This window comes from Tamandua tetradactyla, chromosome 9 (genome assembly GCF_023851605.1).
Source record: "Tamandua tetradactyla isolate mTamTet1 chromosome 9, mTamTet1.pri, whole genome shotgun sequence".
NCBI classification, from domain to species: domain Eukaryota; kingdom Metazoa; phylum Chordata; class Mammalia; order Pilosa; family Myrmecophagidae; genus Tamandua; species Tamandua tetradactyla.
The window spans coordinates 112490704-112513584 of record NC_135335.1 but is presented as its reverse complement, the minus strand read 5'-3'; the positions used below and the strand labels follow the sequence as shown (position 1 = coordinate 112513584).

Genomic DNA, 22881 nt, shown 5'->3' with positions numbered 1-22881 from the left:
TAAAGAGAAGAGATTCTAAAGGATTTGCTACAAAAGATCAGCTGAATACAAAAGTAGGCAGTGATGGAAAAATGGAGGGCCAAAAAATACACAAACCAAAGAGCAAGATAGCATAATTAAGTCTTGTATTATCAGTATTTAACTGTAAGTCTCCAGTCAAAGGCAAAGAATGGTAGAGTGAATATTACAGCATAATTCCCTATGCTGTAATATTATATGCTGGATATTACAACACAACTCATTATATGCTTACCTTAAATTCAAATACAGAAGGCTGAAATTGAAAGAAAGGAAAAAAATAATCCGTGCAAATAGTAACCAAAAGAAGAGTGGGGGTGGCAGTACTATTGTCAGACAAAATAGATTTTAAACGAAAAACTGTCAAGAGGGACAAAGACATTATATATTGACAGGGTTCAACAGCAGTTTGGAACTGGTAGAAGAAAGGATAAGTGAACTTGAAGAAAACAATTAAAATCATCCCAGCTGAATAAAAGGAAGAATGAATGAAGAAAAGTGAACAGAGCCTGAGGACACCATCCAGTGAACCAACATACACATTGTAGAAATTGCAGAAGGACAAGAGAAAGATAAAGGGGCAGAGAGAATATTCAAGGTAGCAATGGCTGAAAAATTCCCAGATTTAATGAAAGACACGAGTATATTCACAAAGATGGTCAATGAACTCTAAAGAGAAGATGTGCCATAGATGCATGCTGTGGCATATCATAATTAGATTATCAAATGCCAAAGATGAAAAGAATTCTGAAAACCTCAAGAAAGAAGCAACCTGTCAAATACAGGGAATCTCAATAAGATTAAGTGTCAATTTATTATCAGAAACCACAGAGGCAAGAAGGTAGTGGGATAATATATTTGAAGTGTGAAAAGCAAAATATTGCCAACCACAAATTCTGTGTTTGGCAAAATAGTCTTCAAAATTGAGGAAGAGATTAAGATACTCCCAGATAAACATAAGCTGAAAGAGTTCATCATTGCTAGGCTGACCCTACAAGAGATGCTGAAGAGAGTTCTGCAGGCTGAAAGAAAAGGACAATAAACGATAAACCGCAACCACGTGAAGATCTCTAGTAAGGGTGATGACATGGGTGAATATAAATACCAGTGCTCGTGCATTTTTGGTTTGTAACTGCAGTTTTTACTTTCTACAGGATCTAAAAAGGAAATGCATAAAATGTAATGATAAATCAGTGTTTTGGAATGCATAATATATAAATGTAATCTGTGAGAACAAAACATAAAGACGGGTGGATGGAAGAGTATAAACAGTTTGGGTATACCACTGAAGTGAAACTGGTATCAAAGCAAATATGATTATTACAGATTTAAATCTGTAATTTAAATTTAAGCCCCTGACAACTACAAAGAAAATAGAAGAGAATATGCAAGCTCATAGATGCAGAAAGTAGAATACAGTTTACAAGGGTAGATGCAGGTCAAATGGGTAGTTAATGCATAAGGGGTTCTGTTTGGACAGATGGCAAATTTTTAGTAATGGAAGGTGGTGAGGGTACCATCAACCCACTGAATGGTATACTTGGGAATGGCTGAGATGGGAAAGTTTATGTAGTATATATGTTTCTCCAATTATATATATATATAAAAAAGAGAAAGAGCAATCAAAGAGACAATAAAAATTAAATGCAAAACATGATCCTAAAATGGCCCTAACAAGGGAGGAGAAAAGACTCAAAGGGATGTTATCAAGACATGAAAAATCAGGATATAGACTGTAAGCTTTATATCAACGTTGAAGAGCTGGAACTATCAAACTGCACTTAAGGTGGTTACATAAGTGAGTATTCTTGTTCTTAGGAAACATACATGGCAATATTAGATGTTCAAGGTACATGATGGATATGACATACACTCAAGTTTCACAAAATGGATAGATAGATATGGCAAGTGAGGTAAAATGTCAATACTGGTGGATTTAGGTATCTGGGGTATACAGGGATATGTTGAGTTTCTTTTTATGGGGTTGGTATGATTTTTGTAACTGTCCTGTCAGTTTGGAAATAAAAGGGTTTTTAAAAAGCTTACTAATTTTTTGTGCTTGCTGCACTGCTCGGTTAAATACCATGTTATAAAAGTTAGAAACGTAACACTGCTGCATATATTTGTAACTGTTGCCTCTTATCTGCCTTAATATGCCCTAACATATCCAGACATCTCTCGTTCTTGCAAGCCTTGCTATTCTAACCCCCTGCCTAACAACTCCTGAGCATATATCGCACCACCTTTTCACCTCTTCTTCATTAGACCATGTACACTCCTCACCTCACCACCCATTATAATATTCAACACACCTCCTAACCAATCCACATCCTATACGACACCATACCAGCTGCCCATCAAAGTTTCTTCACCCCTAATTAACTCCCCCTCACCAACCCTATATATTCTTTGTGTTTCCTCCTGTCGGGGTCTTAGCCTGTAAGCCTTGCCAGCCAGCTAAGTCCCGCGAGCCCTATGCAATAAATTACTACTATTATTCTTTAGTCTCGGTTTATTGTGCTCGTGCGCCCTCCAAACCTTCGAGCCCCGTGGTCTCGGCTGACGCCGCTCTCCAGCCGAACCACATCCGAGGACGAGACCCCAGTGCGGTCGGGCTAGGCAAGCCCCAAGCCGCATAACACATTTAAAAAAATTAAAAATCACAAAATTCCTATATCCCAGTTCCGCTCACTAAACACTTGGAGCCGAATTGCTTTTTTCCCTTTCATCATAAAATATTTGAGGAGGTAAATAATAAAGACGCCAAACAAGAGATGAACATATACTTGCAAATCCCATGAGAGAAATTAAGAAAGGACTTATATTATTAGTCTAAGTGATCCTGGAAGGCATTTATTAGAAAATGAAATTAAATCTGAGATACAATGTTTTATATGCCTTTAGTAAACTGCCACACCAATATTTAGGGATAGGAGAAACTATATGTCCCCCATCCTTAAATAATATTGCAATTTACATAGAAAATAAGAAGGAACCTAAAGGCACCTACATATAGACTTTGCACTTAAAATCTTACTACTTTTATATGAAATCTCACTTTTGTTTTGCCATTAATCCTTCTTGTCTTTTTTTGGAAAAAATAACATTTATACAAAGAGCAATAAATTTCAAAACACATCACACCAATTAGTTGTAGAACAGATTTCTGAGTTTGGTATGGGTTAGAATTCCACACTTTTAGGTTTTACTTCTAGCTGCTCTAAGATACTGGAGACTAAAAGAAATATCAATGTTCTTTTACATCAGCCAATTATGACATCTACTCCCTAGGTCTCAAAAAAAAAAAAAAAAAAAGAAATATCAATGTAATGATTCAGCATTCATACTCATTTGTTAAACCCTACCTTCTCTGTATAACTCCACTGTCACCTTTGATCTTTCTCCCACTCTTTATGGGTATTTGGGCTATGTCCACTCTAACTTTGTCATGTTGGAAGGGGCTGTTGATAATATGGGATGGGGGATGGAACTAACTGATGTTCTGGAAAGGCTGGCCCCTCTGCATTTCAGGACTTCTCTGGTTCAGGGACCCAACTGGAGGTTGTAGGTTTCTAGAAAGTTACCCTAGTGCATGGAGCCTTTGTAGAATTTTATATAACACCCTAGGTGTCTTCAGGATTGGCAGGAATGATTTTGGTTGGGGGTTGGCAAGTTATAATAGGTAGCAAGGTCTAACTGAAGCTTGCATATGAGTGACTTACAGAGTAGCCTCTTCTCTATTTGAACTTTCTCAGCCACTGATACCTTATTTGTTGCACATCTTTTCCCCCTTTTGGTCAGGATGGCATTGTTGATCCCTCTGTGCCAGGGCTAGGCTCATCCCTGGGAGTCATCTCGCATGCTGCCAAGGAGACTTTCACCTCTGGATGTCATGTCCCACATAGCGGGGAGGTGTGCTGCCATTTATCTTTGTAAGATCGCTTTCAAATTTTAGATTTGAAAAGGAAATTTTATTTTATTTTCAAAACAGATTAAACAAGAGTGAATCCTGCACAAAATCATAAAATGTCCATGATAACAGTGGGTGATATGCTATTCCATCTAAACACCAAGTAATAATTTCAGAATCACACATGTTATTTCATAGCAAGAAGTTAGTACACCCAAGATTTCATAGACATAGAGCAAATCTGCTGTGGCATTCAGTCTTTAGCCATGTCTATTCCTAACTCTACAAATGATGTTCATTCAATACAAAAAACAAATTGGACTTCCATCTTCAGTAAGGTAGCATACTCAACAACGTGAAAACTCTAACATATACCTAGAAGTGATAAGGTGCATTTTTTTGAAAATTAAAAAATTTAAATGCATAGCTTATCTTAGAAGAAATTAAAGTAAATAACGGGGTGAAAAAAGAGGAGGGAACTGAAAATCAGAGTAAAAGTCACTGGAACTGCCTTTAGGTTTTTATTTCTAGCTGCTCTAAGATAATGGAGACTAAAAGAAATATCAGCAGTTTGAGTTATTAGTGTTGGTAACCTAGGAGCATAGGTTTTAACAATCATGGAAAAAAGAACCACAGTTCCACATAAAGCTAAGTTTCTCCACACATTCAAAGACTGGGTAACAGAGACATCTACATATAAACATAGAAAGGCCTCAAAGAAGCTTGTCGCAGGTCCAGATTTTATTGAAGTGTCTTACACAACTCTTAGGATGCATGAGTCCAAATTCAATAGGGCAGGCCACTAGCTGGTAAGTCCAATGAAGGTCACTGATGAACTCTCCAGGAGAGGCTGGATGGCTACAGAAGAAGTGAATACTCTCTCTTCTCCCTCTCTTCAACTGATTGGATTGAATCAAGCTGATTGGATTCTCTCATTACTGAAGAAACTCCATTAGTTCAGCATAGATGTAATCAGTCACAGATGCAATCAACTGACTGATGATTTAATAAACCAGCCTTCTGGTTTATTAACCAGCCATGAAATGCTCTTGCAGAATGGTTATGTCAGTACTTCACTGACCAGACAAGTGGGAACCATCACCTGGCCAAGTTGACACATGAACCTAACCATCAAAGAATATTCTAAATTAAACTCACCAATAGTCTGTAATACTCCAAAGAACCTGTAAGAACTGCTAGTAAATCCTCTTTGAAGGCATCTTCAACCCAGACTTCACAGAACTCCAAAGAACTCTAACAAATATGAGTTCCCACTAAAAAGATTTCATAATATCCAAGGGAACAAGGCATTGGGAGAATCAGAGGAACAACAAATAAGAGAACCAGACTCTCAAAACTACAGATACTGGAAAAATAATATGTTTATTATATGTAGAGAATGAAAGAGATAAAAAAATTAATAAGAGATGACAACAAAGCTGAAAAAAGAGCCAACACAACTTTTAGAAAGGATGAATAGAATAGCTTACTCAAACTTAATAAAAATTAATGGCTGAAAAAACAGCTGAAGACAGAATGAGTGAAGTAGGAGATATATCTGAAAACACACATACTACGCATAATAGAGGATATGAAACACAGAGGAAAAAAACAACTATGAAAAAAATGTTAAAATACATGGAAGACAGGGTAAGAAGGTCCACAAAATAGGTAGAAATAGAACTGAAGGAAGATAAAATAGAGAGACTGAGATTGAGACCATATTTAAAGGAATAATGTTGGAGAATTTTCTAGCACTGAAGAAAGACATTAATCCTCACATTTAGGAAGCTCAGGTAATTCCAAGTGGGCTAAAAAAAATCCACATGTAAACACATCACAGAAAATGAAGAGCACCAAAGACAACCCTATCATAAAATAACTTGAATAAATTCAATAAGAGTAGTCCATTTTAAATTAGATTCATTTTCTCCTTTGACAGTGAAGTAGACTGACATACTGTGGCCGTGGACTTATGCAACATGAATGAAGTCTTTCATTATATCCATGAAAGCAAAGAACGGATAATGGATGAATGCTTAAATAAAAAGATTATGGATTAATCCTAACTAGTTTAACTATTGCAATAGTGCTAAATAACAGGTCAAAGTTAAGCTTGAGATATGTTTCTACTACGATACTGTAGTCTTTAGTCACATTCTATCTGGCATTTTTATCAGTGCCTTGTTCACAAGTGTGTGTTAAATGGAATGAAGGGATAAAGACATTCTTAACAAATTCATGAATATAAAAACTGGAAGATGCAACAAATATTTTAAAAGGATCCTGAGAACACTGAAAGGCTAATAAATATAATACAAAATATAAGATGCTACATTGAGTACAGAGCAGAAAACAAACCAATATGGGTATAGGGTACACAAATAGGCTGAGGAGTCAGGAGATGTGGACTAATAGCAGCAGCAAGTTTGAAAAAGACCACGTGAATTTCAGTTGACAGTACAATCTGAGTCAACACTGTGTGTGGCTGCCAAAAATGTCTGTGTGAACTTAGATCTCATTAAGAGAAGTATGGTATCTAATATGTGGAATGTGACTGTTCTTTTCTACTCTGTGCCGGCCAAACAAATCTGACGCTTGAATTAATTTCATACAGGATAGGGGTGAATGAATGGTGATGTTTTGCATGGAAAGGAGAAGCCTCAGCAGAACAATCAACAGTAGTCTTTTAATATGAAACTGTGACAATGAAAAGGAAATAGATTCACTTCACATGGATTTAAGGAAGCGGAAAGATAAAAGGGTTACTATCTGTTACACTAGCGAGTTTCTAGTAGTTGCAATATTTAGGCATCACTTGAATGACTTGTTTTAGAGAGGATTAAAAAATCAGATGGGTGGTGGGACTGGATAACTTACTTTAAGTCCCCTTTTAAATGTGTGGTTCTGTGATTCTAAGAAAAACCCAGTGTTCAATGATTATACTACAATTATAAAAGATATTAGATGTTCATAGAAAAATATACTTTTATGTCTATTTTATTCAGAATGGAAAACCAGAATCCACAAGTTTTCAAGGGCTCTTTTTAATTTTATATTTATACGGTAACTTCACTTCTTCCAGTTCTTTAATGGAAATACCAAAATAGAAATGCGAATGTATTCTATTAAAAAAATACAATGGGACTCATCAAAAAACTTCAGGAAGCTTCAGCAAAACACTATAAACTATTAGGATAAGTGCAACAGTTTGAAAATCCTGATAGATATTTTTTAAAAAACAAAATGATGATAAGAACCTTATATTGCTTATTTTCACCTATAATTCCCATAATTCCTCATGACATGTGTTATTCTGTTCTCTCAGCCATGCATCAAAAATCCATTCTGACACCACTGTCATCACTCCAATTGTTAAGAGAGCAAACGGACATTGTCAAAAATGACACCTGTGCAATATATAACAAAGATCTGGGTTTTTAAAAAAAATGTATCTAACAAATGGATCAATATTTAGTGAATAACAATAAATCTTATAACATTTACAAAAGTGTGTGACATTTTTTCTTGTTGCCTAACATTTGTGCAAATACATAATAAAATGTGTTAAAGCACATTTAATTTCATTATTTCTATACAGAAATGATTTTCTTCAGATATAATTTTATTTGTCAAATATTTTGGTCACATGTCCACACATTATCATATGCATATAATAGGATATGTCATGATTTTTATAACCAGTTTTCTTTTTTTAATTTTTATTGACAAAACATAACAACATACAAATACGAACATTGTTAACATAAGAACATTCATTCTCTGTATACTATCAGTGACTCACAATCTCACCACATGGTTGTACATTCATTACTCTGCTCATGTCTTAGAACATCTGCATCACTCCAGAAAAACAAAGAGAAAAAAGAGCTCAAACATACCATATCCCTAACCCCTCCCTCTCATTGACTGCAGTAAATGACTGTTTCCATTTTACCCAATATATTTTAACCTTTGTTCCCCCTATTTTTTTCTATACCCCTTTCCACTCCCTTTCATTGACCACTAGTATTTCAGCCTACTCAATTTGTTCCCCTTATTATCTATTTATTACTATTCCATATGTTTTACTCAACTGTCCAAAACCATAGATAAATGGAGCATCAGACAGCAAGTTTTCACAATCACACAGTCACACTGCAAACGCTGTATCATTATACAATCACCTTTAAGAAACATGGCTACTGGAACACAGCTCTACATTATTACCAGTTTTCTAATGAGAAATTAGAATATATGTCTTTATGTCTTTATGACATGGCTTTCTGAATTGTAGCTCAGAAGCACAAACTAATATTTACATCTATATTGCCTCTATCAAGGTATCCATTTTCTGGTGTTTTGTACTTATGACTTTACATTTGACAAAGCAATTTGTAGCATAAGGTAAATATTTTATATATAAGGTGTTCTAATTTGTTAGTGCCAGAATGCAATATACCAGAAACGGAATGGCTTTTAAAAAGGGGAATTTAATAAGTTGCTAATTTACAGTTCTAAGGCCGAGAAAATGTCCTAATTAAAGCAAGTCCATAAAAATGTCCAAATTAAGGTGCCAGCAAGAGGTTACCATCACTCAAGAAAGGCCGATGAAGTTCATGGTTTCTCTGTCCACTGGAAAGAGAACATGTGGTGAACATGCGATGCCTACCAGCTTCCTCTCCAGACCTCCTGCTTCAAGGAGCTCCCCAGCGGCGTTCTCCTTCGTCATCTCTAAAGGTCACTGGCTGGTGGACTCTGTGGTTCTCTCGTCCTTCTGTCGTGGTTCTGTGGATCTCTCCTCGTTCTCAAAAGGAAACTCTCTCCAAAATGTCTCCTCCTTTACAGGATTCCAGTAAAGTAATCAAGACCCACGTAGAATGACTGGAGACACGCCTCACATCTAATCAAGTTTAATACCCACAACTGATTGAGTCACATCTCCGTGGGGATAACCTAACCAAGTTTCCAATCTATAGTACTGAATGGGGATTAGAAGAAAGTATTGCTTTCACAAGACTGATCAGGATTAAAACATGGCTTTTCTAGGGTACATAAATCCTTTCAAACCAGCACATAAGACTTTTCTACTTTTTGATTTTTTATTTTAATACCTTCATAATAATCTATTAATCCTAATAATCTTTTTGAAACTTTTTCATTGTATAGTATAACATATATACACAGCAAAGAAAAGAAAAAGCAATAATTTTCAAAGCACTCTTCAACAAGGTGTGACAGAACAGATCCCAAGGTTTGTCATGGGCTACCATTCCATCATATCGGATTTTTCCTTCTAGTGCTCCAAAACACTGGAGGTTAGAAAGATCTTTTTTTTTTCAATCATCACAATCGACTTATTAGTTCTCTTTTGTGAAAAATATACAAAGTATATACAAAAAAGCCATACATTTCAAAGCACATCGCAATAACTAGTTATAGAACAGATTTCAGATTGGTATGGGTTACAATTCCACAATTTCAGGTTTTTACTTGTAGCTGCTCTAAGATACTGGAAACTAAAAGAAATACCAACATAATGAGTCAGCAATCATACTCATTTGTTAAACCCTACCTTCTCTGCATAACTCCACCATCACCTATGAAAGGATCTTTTAAGCAAAACATATTTAATTTAAATTTCAACTTTTTTCTTCCGCTCCTCATGCATAACATATAAAATAAATGCAAAGGAATGCATCAATCTAGTGATCAGATCTTCAGTGACTGAAAATTCATTATTAACTAAATTCATGAACTCCCAGGGAAAAGACTTATAGGCAAATCTTTGATGAATACTAACAAGTACTTATACAATGTCTATCCTGACTTTTTTTTTTTAATTACTAAAAAATCTTTGAAAATATTTTCTGCTTCTGATAAATTACTTCTTCAGAACAAATTCCAAATAATGGACTGAGGACATAAGCATCTATCTTCATAGCTCATTTTACATGTTGTTATATTGTATTTCAAATAGCTAATATTCCTGGTGCCTGCCCATGAGAAAAAACAAAACAAAACAAAACAAAACAGCCATTACCAGTTTATAATGCTCTCCATAATTAACTATATTTACCAAATTTACTAGAATTTAATCCACACTAGATAAAATCATTTTTTTTAGTTTTTAGTTATGAAAAGTTTTTTTAAATTAATGAAATATCAAAGATATCTCAAAGCTACTTTTATTTTATAAATGTAGCAGTAATTCAAAGATGTTTTGGCATACATATCTTTGATAAATATTTTCTACTGTTTCTTTTTTTTTCTTGCTTTCCTTCTTCTTTCTTAATTACCTACATTTCCCTTTGAGTAAATTTCTCATTCACATGCATCATATGCTTTTCTTATGAAATTAAATGTGCTTATATAGTATCCATTTTAATAGTAATATTTTCATGCAAATATTTTCTCTAGTCTGTTCTTGTTGTTTTTTGAAATTCAGGTGTTTTATCATACACAAAAATGAGCTTTAAATTTCTAAATGTTGAAAAGCTCTTGCTCTAAGATTTTTTGGATTTAACTCTTTAATCTATCCACTTGTAAGAATATGACATCTCTTTCTTTCTTTTATTTGTAAATTCCTAGCCCAACACCAATGATTAAGTAATGCTATGTTATATTTCATTTTAGAATTCCTATATTATCATACATTTTTATACATGGTAGTCTATATTCTGAATATTTGAGTCAGCATCAAATTGTTTTAAGCATTATTCCTTATGATACATAATCTGGGAAGTTTAGATTCTCTCATTACTACTTTTTACTACTACTAATTTTCATATTCTTGCCTGTTTCATTTCTGCAATAGTCTTAGAATAATTCTGTAGATTTAAAATCATCTATTTGGGCTTACCATTGGAATTACAGTTAAAATCTAATTAATTTGAAAAAGTTCAGGCCTTTTACTCTATCTATAAATGTGGTACTTTTCTCCATTAAATTTTCTAAAAGGGTTTTGTAATATTGTCCCCCTTCACAAAGGCACAACAGTCAGTAGTTTATTCTTAAAAGTTTTATGATTTTTGTTGGTATTATACTAATACCTTGCTTAACTATACTTTCCAAGTAGTCTCTTGTGGTATTCAGAAATGTTATAAATTTTCTACGTTAATCTTTTATTCTCATCAGCTTACTAAGCTATTTTTAAGTCAATTCCTGTCATTTTCAAACCTAACTTTACAAATTTTTTCCAAGTACACTTGAATTCCATTTTCAAACTCTGATATCTACGGTTATTATTTATTTTTCAACATATATTCCTTTTCTTTCTTTTTCCTGTCATTGCACTAAGAGGAACTTTCAAACCCTGGTTAAATAATACTTGTGATAGTGAACAATCATATTTCCTAACTTAAAAGAGATGGAACTATGGCTGTAATATTTAACTTTGAATTTTGATTAATGAAAAGAACTCCGATCTATTAAAAATAACTATTTCTACTTGATTTTTTTATTAGAAAGACTGTAAGGCTTGTTACTTAATTTGTCTATTTAAATGAGTGACATACTTTTTGTTCAATTTATTGACAGGTATGTTACATGTACTGCCTTCCTTATAGTAACTAATCCTTACATTCCTGGAATAAACCATTCTTCTCTTAAGCTACTTTAAAAATGATGACTCAGTAAACAAAACAAAACCCATGAACTTTGTTTGCAGCAGTGTTCACAAGAGAGTGGTATGGCTGGCAAGTTCTGTCTTGGAAAGGAATCTACAAATTTCATATGTAAAAGATGCAGGGTAAGTATTCAGGCTTTGCTACGCAGGGCTTAGGCTACAAGTGTGGAGTCTAACAGATTTGGATTCAAACTGTGGCTTTACCAGTTATATAACATTGGACAAATCTCTTAACCTCTCTGTTGACTTGGTTGATCCTCAATTCTTTTAGCTTTGAAATGGGAACAATGTTGCTGTAAAGTTTATATGGGATAATGGACGACCAGGTAAAGTAACCAGAAGAAGCATAACTGTTTATTCTCCCTCTCCAAACACCTGGTAAGGGATAAGTGCTACCTTCTCAAGTAGAACACTAAATAAATATTATAGAAAAGAGAAACAGAGATGTGTATGTAGGGAAAGAAATTGAGTTTGCATATAGAAAGGTCACATCTTCTTTAAGGAAAAATTGATACCAAACTACTGATGATGTGAACATCTTGATTAAACTAATAATCTTCAAGGACAGAGAATGGATTCTTCAGGTAATCAGGCAGTAAGAAACAGTTATTATGGGATGAGGATGGAAAGAGGAGATTGACTTCAGATTTATGCATAAACATATTCAATGCAAGAAGACCAGGGAACAATGTCTACAGTGTTATGAGGAAAAAAGAAAAAGGACCCAAAATATCATACCCACACAAGCTGTCATTCATTCATAAAGAAAACACCCAGACAATCACAAACACAGAGGAAGGCAGAAAAGAAAGGACCCTATGATGGGTCCTTAAAAGAAAAAGAAAAAAAACCAAATATATATATATATAAATATATATGACAAAATCCAAATAACCAAAGCATGAACTAAAACATAGAACTCAGCACTAGAGGTCCTGGGGTAAAAGAAATGGTGACCAACAATGAATTCATTTTAATATAGAACTAAAACTATACAACTGTGAAAACTGTACATATAAATGCTATGAATCTTGACAATGTAAAAATAGTAATATAAATAACCTGAATTAGAAAACGGAGGAATAAAAATTGGGAAAAAATGTTAAGGGTACTATCTCTTCAATTTTTAGGGCGAAAAGTTAATCAGTACAGTTTATAATTGAAACATAGTATAAAAATGACTCTTATTAATATTTTTACAACATGGAGGAATTTCTTAGGAAATATCTTAAGATAAAGAAACATTTATATAAAATTTAGAAATTTCTTGAGTCTTGCTTCCATTTAGTATTTTTATGTTAAAGTCAAGTAAAATAAAATGTTACTTTTTTTAAGTAATATAATTCCATTTTAATAAAATTATCAGTTTAACTCAACCTTTTCCTCTTTATTTTATGCACTGAGTCATTTGGAATAATGTTCATTTACTACTAATGACAGTTATTTCTAGATGTTTTTATATGTGTTGTAGCTTTCCTAATTTCTTCTCTTTGCTATCTTGCCTTAATATTTTAATAATGAGCAGGTATCATTTTCACAAACTAAAAAAAGAAGTTATTTAGAAAAAAATTTAATAAGCTACATTTATCACAGCACTGGGTTCAGATAAAATCTCAGTATGTAGGTTCTAAATAAATATAGGCATAAACTAAGGGAGAAATGGTATCAGGACACTACTTCTGGAAAACACCGCTGGGAAGACCTGGGCCTAGGGAACGGGGAGACACTTGTGAGAATACAGACATCTCAAACGTACTGCATAGCATGAAAATCACCGAGAAAACCCCATCAGAGAAAATAAGATTTAACTAAATAGAATGGGATCATTTCTGGGAATGCCATAAAAATATTATGCAAATTATTTATTAAAGATTTTCCATTTCCCACAGTGTTAAGCTTGCTTTACTGAGATCAAAATGACTCCAACATTACGTAAAAGAATGAAAACTTGGACAAATGATCTTAAATCCAATATACTTTATGGGTTAAATAAGGAAATAAACTGAGGAGAAAATTTTCTTAGCATTCAGCTAGATGCTCACCAGTATGGATCAGGCTTATAAATTGGCTTCTAAGGGGCTGTGAGGTTTTACAGTGTTTCACAAATGGAGTTATGTGTAGGTGGTCCTCTTTAAATTGCTGAAACTTTGCGTACTTTAAGGTTAGGGATTTCCAGCCTCTCTGATTCCAGTGAAAGTACAGACATTGAGGTTCCTTCTCTACCTCCAAGCCCCTTCCACCTAGCTCCTGGAACATTTGGGATGAAAACAAAAAGTTATGAGCTTCCTTTCCACTCAAGAATAAGGTCTGGAATAAATCATTCTGTTTTAGGTCTATAATCAAGTATACCTAAGTGCAGTTTTCTTGATAATAACTATAGGATGATGAGGATGATGGTGATGATGATGATGGTTTTATATTACATAATTTCAAATTTTCTCCTAACTGCATGTGTGGGAGCCCCATGCTTATGTTTTCAAGACAGAAGAGCCATTAGAGAAAAGATGCTTTTGCTTACCTGACAATTAAACTTGAACTCTCATGGTATGGATGCCTGTCGAAATCAAAGTGTGGTACATACTTTTGACTTTGTAGCTCTATGACTTGCTGTATTCAAGTCACTCTCCAAACTAGAGTAAGGGTAATTTTAGAAACACAAATGTGATATCATCACTTATGTGGTACAATTCCCCTTAATTCTCAAAATTCAAACTCATTAACACGGCTAAAAGGTTCTTCAAAGCCTCAACTCTGCTTTATTTACCAGTTCTATCTTTGGTGTTTCATCCCCTGCATGCACATTCCACATATTCGAAAATTCTATTAATTCTCCTTATGTATCATGATCTTTAACACCTCCATTCCTCATAGCCTAAAACTCTCCTCCTTTCCATTTCCATTCTTCTCATAACTCATATTCACCCTTCAGATCTCAACTTCCATATCACCTTCTCCACAAGGACCTTTCTGAACCCCCAAAACTGGTGTACAAGCTTCTTATATTTATCCCTAGTGTCAATGTACCACAGAATATATATATATATACTTTTTTTTTTGGGGGGGGGGGCATGGGCAGGCTCCGGGAATTGAACCCAGTTTCTGGAATGGCAGGCAAGAACTCTGCCACTGAGCCACCGTTGCACCACTCCCACATAGTATTTTAAATGCCTGTTTACTTCTTTGCAATCTCCATTAGTCCAATAAAAATGTGTCATTTCACTATTTTAACACTAGAACTAGCACAGAATCTGACACATAAGGATTCAGTGCTTAATAAATATGCCAAAATGAACTAAATTGCTGGTAGCATTAATTTTCTTCTAGAGTGCCTTGTCCTGCAATTTTTTGCTATTATCGTTGGTTTAAAAAAAAAGTACATTTGACATTAAAAAATAATTCAGGGGCAGGCCATGGTGGCTTAGCAGGCAGAGTTCTTGCCTGTCATGCCGGAGACCCAGGTTTGATTTCTGGGTTTGATCCCTTGTGCCTGCCCATGCCAAAAAAAAAAAAAATTCAGTTCTTTTAAGCACTAGCAAAATAGCAATGTTAAATGTGTGCACCCTCTGACTCAGCTATTTCAGGGATTCATCCTAGGATAAACTGGAAAAGTGTCCAAGCACCTGGACAAGTGCAAAAAAAAAAGTACTCGGTGTTCTCTACAACACTGTTTATAATTAGAAGTTTGTTTTAAATAATTGGATTTTATAATATAGATTACACTATCAAACGACGTTTGTGAGTGTATGTGCATGCCAACACACACACACAAAAGAAATGTGAAAGTTGGTTTATCAAAATGGAAATAATGTTTAGCTTTGTAGAGTGCAATACCATATAACTTATATGACACTATAAACTATTAATTATGAATATAAAAATAAGCTTATTTCTGTTTAGAAAAAGAAAAGTTGTCTTTGGAGAGAATATTCCAAATAATTTTCCCTGAACATCGTTGTCAGATATTTTGATTCATTGTTACTTCTGTGTTCTTCTCTAAAATTAAACTAAATAAAATCATAATTGAGAAGGTAAATTTAATCTACCAAAAATACTCTGGTGTTCATGATACTTCATGTATCCTTTTTACCAATTTTAGAATCTAGTTGTTAAAACTTCTTCATTTTCACAATGGTCTTACTGTATAAACTCAAATATTTTGAAGGGGATATATTAAATCAATAATAAAAAAGAGGATGTGGCATATTTGAATGTTTACACAATGCTTAGACTTTTCTATTTGCAGAACAAATGAATTTTATCCTAGGGTATATTCCATAAGTCTTTTACTACAATGACAGCATTGAGACAAGTAAGTTTCTTAAAATTTCTATTGCAATTTTATTATCCATCACAAAGATAAATAAGCATGTGTGAATTTGATCAAATTACAAGCCTAAATCATTTAAAAACAAATTTGATGCCACTTTTCAAAACTAAATACATGAGAGATTCCAAACAGAGTCGAGAGGTTATCCTGGAGGTTATTCTTATGCATTAAATAGATATCACCTTGTTGTTCAAGATGTAGTGGAGAAGCTGGAGGGAACTGCCTGAAAATGTAGAGCTGTGTTCCAGTAACCATGTTTCTTGATGATTGAACAATGATATAGCTTTCACAATGTGACTCTGTGAATGTGAAAACCTTGTGTCTGATGCTCCTTTTAGCTACTATACCAACAGAAGAGTAGAACATATGGAATAAAAATAAATAATAGGGGGGAACAAATGTTAAAATAAATTTAGTTTGAAATGCTAGTGGTAAATGAAAGCAAGGGGTAAGGGGAATGGTTCTCTATTATCGTTTTATTTCTTTTTCTAAATCAATGCAAATTTTCTAAGAAATGATGAACATGCAACTACGTGATGATATTAAGAATTACTGATTTATATGTAGAATGGAATGATATCTTAATGTTTTGTTTGTTAATTATTTTTAATTAATAAAAAACTTTAAAAAACAAAACTAAATACAAATATTTCTGTCTCATGGCAACTATGCCACTAAGAGGCCGTTTTTTGAGGAAAAAAACAAACCTTCACTTTTTTTTAGCTCTTTCCTATCCTAAGAGTCATGTGGGTAGGGAGTTGGGGGAGGAGGCAAGGGTACAGAACGGGGAGGAAAGGGAATGTTCTGAAGTTTCTCCAACAGTAAACTGAAAAGCTCCAAATTTAGAAGGCAAAAATCTGTTTTCTTTCCTCTCTAATCACATAACATGTATAGTACAGTGTAAAATCATTGTGGATAGAATAGGCACTAAGTTACATCAGGACCAGCACTTTGCCACTTGACTTTTCGTAAAAGCTTTCACCTATGCTGTGGCTTAAAGGTTTGTGCTAAATGAATCTGGAGATTCTTTACTGCAGAAAGCCAGACTGACGTTTAGCTGAAAACAAGCTCCATCCTCAGAGGCACCAGTGACTAGGATGCAAGAGCTGACTCATTCCCAAGCTAATCATGCAGAAAAGGCAAACTTTTCTTTTCCATAAGTCTATGTAGATTTAACCTCTCTGTGGGTTTCTTACTGTGTTACTACCTAGCAGACAAACAGGACCAAAAAAAATTGCTTAAACTGTGCTAGACTAACCTTCAAGAAAATAAGGACAAGATGTGAGTCAGGAAAAGCATTTTGGAAACTACTTGCACCTAATAAAAATATATTTTTAATTTAGCTAATGTGAAATCTGAAGTCATTCAGTCCAAATGGAAAAGATGCTTTATTTATATTTATGTGGTTTGATTCATGCCTTATGAATAAACGCTACCATTTTATAGCATAAAAATACACATTTGAGCTTCAAGTACTTCAACTGTTCTTTATTAACAACCAATATGAGATGTGTGATAAGATGCAATCTTTGTCCTTAATTTTGTGAAAAAACTCAAATTTTATTTTATTCATTAAAATTATAATCAATAAAGTAATAGAATTTCATATAGCTATTTTTATATTTTTCTCTATTCTAAAAATTTCCAAGTACTGTGCTAAGTACATTCACATAAGCACCTCATTTAATCCTTACATCAAACTCTAAAGGGATATTATTTTTATAGGTGAGGAACTGGACAGAAGGAAAGATACATTCAAATATAATAAGGCAAGACAGAGCAGCGAGAAATGCTAGGGAGCAAGCGTATGGGCCCCAGCTACGACCCCGTGGGTTCACAGGCACCACCTCCCCTCCTCCCAGTCCAGCATTTCAGGGGATTCCGGGCACTGGAGACAAGCAGCAGCTCAGATGGATGCAGGGTGCAGCCTCACCCAGGGCCATGTGTGCAGCCCTACATGAGTGGGTCACTTCAGTGCTGTGGCTGTCTGTCTGTTGGGAATAGGAACCATGGTTGTGCAGTCATCTTAGCAGGAAGGAAAGACAATTCAGGTAGTGATGGACTGATCGGTGACATCTTGGTCCTTCTTGAGGCTTCCCTCTATGCCATTTCTAATGTGTGTGAAAAATACATTGTGAAGAAATTAAACAGACAGGAGTTTTTAGGAATGGGAGGCTTATTTGAAACAATTACCGGCTGCCTACCTCTATCGATTATGACCCATAAGGACATTGCCAGCATTCAATGGACTGGAAAACTGCTCTGCTGTTTGTGGCATTTGCCCTCATGTCATTGGTGATTAAAGTCACTAGTGCCACTTCTGTCAACCTGGGTATCCTTATAGTTGACCTTTCTAGCTTTTTTTTTGGTCTCTTTCTGTTCGGCTCTGTCTTGCCCTCCACCATCACCATGGTGGGCTTTGTTCTGTACCGTGTACCCCAACACCAAAGCAGAGCCAGCTGACAGCTGTGTGCCACCGGTCCCCTGCCCTGGGATCGACAGCCTAGGGGTAAAGAGACTGAGGGGACTCTCCCCCACTCAGCAGCCTTGTAGCTGGAGAAGAAGGTGCACACAGATGCATCAGAGGCTTCCTGGGAAACTGGAGATAAAGCCAAGCTCACTGACTCCTGAGGGGACTCTTGTAAATGATCAGACAATGCACTGTTGAATTGGACCCAGTGGTTAGGCACCAGAAAGAAATACAAAGCAATGAGTCAAAAGTAGAATTACCAAACTAGAGAAGAACCAAAGGCTAGGACTGTTTCCATATATTTGAGGACCAGTGCCTGTTAGCGTCAGGGAGCCAAGGTGCACACAGGCCCCACACTGGGATCTCAGAGACACAGTGGAAGCAGCATGGGGGACAGGCTGAAAGCAGCTGTCCAGGCAGGGCTGGCTGGTCAGGAATAAGAGGCAGTTCAGGGTGGTTCTGGAGTAGGTTTTCTCAATTGGAAGCTTCTGGTTGTCATCCTGGCCAACAGGCTTGGGAGCCTTTAGTTTACAGACGAGGCCTAGTGACTGATCGTACATGGTGGGGGGAACAGGGTGAGATAGCAAGAAGGCAGTGCTTGAGAAATCCCGAGATACAAGTGAGAGTAGCATAGAAGTTGGTGTACAATAAACCCAGTTATTCAAAGAGGACACTGCTAATATTCCTTAGCAAGTGTTTGTAATGTGTCATGAAATTTTTATGATACTTCAATATAAAGTATTAATATGTAACATCCTGATATTATCAACCATCGCTATGCCACTTTGAGAAATAGAAAACAATAAGACACATTTTTTCTCACCTAACAATACTCAATTGTCCTGCATATAATCAGAAACACAGTAAATCTCCCCAGGTTAGGATGCAAATCCTTGGGTAATATTTATTCTTAAACTTCCTAAACTTCACATCTTACAACTTAAATACAAAACAGCATAACAGTCCTTGTTTCTGTAACTGATCACGTGGTCATACTTCATATTGATCACCACACCTTCTTCCACTACCTATTCTATGTTCTGTTTACCCTCAGCAAGCACTTCAGCTGGCCGTGGTTCTTTGTCTATTGGGGTGAACCAAACCTTCATTCCTGAAGTTTCAGAGCCATTGTGTAATCCTGCCTGGATTGGATTGTTGCAGTTTTCCATTGATTTCAATCATAGGGCATGGTAGTACTAAAAGACGCCCTAGGGGATCTCTAGCTAGGGGATATTACAGGAAAACTCTTCTTTACCTCCATTGTGTAGTTGCAGTCCCAATTCCCCCTGATAGTCAGGGTCAATCACCACAGCCAGTAATGTAATCCCCTTCTTGGCTTGTTGACCCAGGGACATGAGTAGCCCAAAGTGACCAGGTGGCAGTCTTAGCATTCCAGTTCAATGGAATCATCGTGTTTCTCATGGTGGAAGCACTCCCCCTTTTGGAACTAAACCTGCAGACCAGCAGAGCTAAGGTCACCAGGACAGGAAGCAAAAATTTGCCTAGTAGATCAGTAGGGGTAATAGTGAGTTGTGCCATTCCCATTTCCACCCCTTGGTTACTGGACCCATGGATCCTGGCTATGGGAAAAACAGCACCATACAGTAAGTAGATGCTGATTCAGAGCATACACAGCTTCCTGGAGAACATTACCCCAGTCCTTCAAGGTATTGCCACCGAGTTGGCACTGAAATTGAGTTTTCAAAAGGCCATTCCATGGTCCTATCAATTCAGCTGCCTCTGGATGATGTGGAACATGGTAAGAACAGAGAATTCCATGAACATGTGCCCATTCCCACACTTCATCTGCTGTGAAGTGTGTTCCTTGATCAGAAGCAATGCTATGTGAATACCATGACAACGGATAAGGCATTCTGTTCACGGATGGTAGTTTTGGCAGAAGCATTGTGTGTAGGGAAAGCAAGCAAAGGCATACCCAGAGTATGTGTCTATTTCAGTTAGAACAAATCTCGGCCCCTTCAATGAAGGGAGTGGTCCAATGTAATCAGCCACTATGTAGCCAGTTGGTCACCTTGGGGAATGGTGCCATATCGGGGGCTGAGTGTGGGTCTCTGCTGCTGGCAGATTGGGCACTCAGCAGTGGCTGTAGCCAGGTCAGCCTTGGTGAGTGGAAGTCCATGTTGCTGAGTCCATACATAACCTCCATCCCTACCACCATGGCCACTTTGTTCATGAGCCCATTGGGCAATGATAGGAGTTGCTGGGGAAAGAGGCTGACTGGTATCCATAGAACGGGTCATCTTATTCACTTGATTATTAATACCTTCCTCTGCTGAAGTCACCCTCTGGTGTGCATTCACATGGGACACAAATATCTTTATGTTTTTAGCCCATTCAGAAAGGTCTATCCACATACCTCTTTCCCAGACCTCTTTGTCACCAATTTTCCAATTACGGTCTTTCCAAGCCCCTGACCATCCAGCCAAATCATTAGCAACAGTCCATGAGTCAGTATACAAATGCACCTCTGGTCAGTTCTTGAACAACTGGGTGCACTGCTCGATGTTCTGCCCACTGGGAGGATTTCCCCTCACCACTGTCCTTCAAGGACACCCCAGAAAGGGGTTGGAATGCTGCAGCTGTCCACTTTTGGGTGGTACCTGCATATCATGCCGAACCATCTGTACACCAGGCCCAAGTTTTCTCTTCCTCAGTCAATTCACTATAAGGAACTTCCCAAGAAGCCATAGCTCTGGTCTGGGAAAGAGAAGGTAATATGGCTGAAGTGGAGACCATGGGCATTTGGGCCACTTCTTCGTGTAACTTACTTGTGCCTTCAGGACATGCTCTGGCCCTATCCTGTATATACCATTTTCGTTTTATGATGGGAGTGCTGCTGTGCACGCCCAACTTTATGGCTTGGTGAGTCAGATGACACCCAACTCATGATAGGCAACTCAGGTCTCATGGTAACTTGGTGGCCCATTGTTACGTGTTCAGTCTCTACTAAGACCCAGTAGTAGGCCAAAAGCTGCTCTCAAGAGGGGAGTAGTTATCTGCCGCAAATGGTAAGGCTTTGCTCCAAAATCCTAAGGGCTTTTGGAGCAAAATTTAATATTTTGCTAGGTTAGGGCAGTTCTAGTGGCTTCCACTTGGCCTTTCCCACCATAATAGCCACCACTCCACAAGTTAGAGAGCCAATGTGGGGATTCTACCAGTTGTTCAGTATGTCTATTCTAATTATGCATTCTGGAACTGGGGAAATAACTACAGAATGTGTCCAGGGGCCCACTGGACCCACCGTGAGATGGACCTGAGCTAAAACTCCATCAATCACCTGACCTCTATAAGCCTCCACTCTGACTGGGGGACCAGAGTGATGTTTTGGGTCACTTTCCCAGCTATTAAGAAAAACTTAATAAAGCACTAACCGTAAAACAATATATCAATAAAATAGAAACTTATTCTTGCTAAAGTGTAAATTCACATTGTAATATTTCTTCCATGGTAAAACTTTACAATATAACCTAATAATAATAAGAATTCCCAAAGTAGGTATTACTATCTTCCCATTTGTAAATTCTGCATGCAAAGATCACAAATTTTGCAAACAGAAAGATACAGGTTCAAATTCTGGCTCAAAACCTCACTGGGTGATACTGGGAAAGTGTACATAAAACCCCTGAGACAGTTTCATAATATAAATAAAATAAGGTGATATTCAAAGTCTTATTGAATTATTTCTTATCAACAAATCTTGATTCTCTTTTATTTCTAGATAATCTAAATCGTTTCTCTTTTTTGCTAGAAACTACTGAATTCTATTTATTCATAATCATCAAGGTTGCAAAATGTTTATAAAGTACTTCAGTAGAAAATGTCTAAACAAGAATGTCCTATTTTTCCTACCTTCTTCCTTATACCTTGTACTAAGTGGTCAACGTGTGGGCTCTAGTGTATACAACACTCCACACGACAACTGCAGAGCACACATTCTTCTCAAGTCCACATGATAGGTTTTCCAGGAGAGCCCATAAAACAAGCCTCAATAAACTCAAGCTAAAAAGGACTGAAATCATACAAAGTATGTTCTCCAACCACAATGGAATGAAATTAGAAATCAATAAAAGAAAGACATTTGGGAAATTTACAAATATGTGGAAATTAAACATATTTAATTTAAACATGTCTAAATAACCAATGGATCAAAGAAGAAATCACAGGGGAAATAGATGCGTGAAATGAAAACACAACACACCCAAACTTATGGGATCAGTTAAAGCAATGTTTACAAGGCAAATTACAGCTGTAAATGCCTATATTAAATAAACGTTAAGATTTCAAATCAATAATTTAACCTTGTACCCTAAGATATCAGAAAAATAAGCACAAACTAAACCTAAACCAAGAAGAGGAAATAAGATTAGAGCATAAATTAAAGAAATAAAGAACATAAAAACAATGTTTAAAAATCAATGAAAGCAAAAGTTGGTTCTTTGAACCAAAAATTGACCTGAGCCACAATGACCAAGGAAAGAGAGACAACTCAAATTACTGAAATCGGAAAT

General features: G+C 36.1%; 1 protein-coding gene across 4 annotated transcripts in view; it reads right to left on the bottom strand.

Annotated features, from left to right (window-relative positions):
* Positions 1-22881, bottom strand: part of CWC27 (CWC27 spliceosome associated cyclophilin) — a 328826-nt gene that overhangs the window by 149033 nt on the left and 156912 nt on the right. The window lies entirely within an intron of this gene.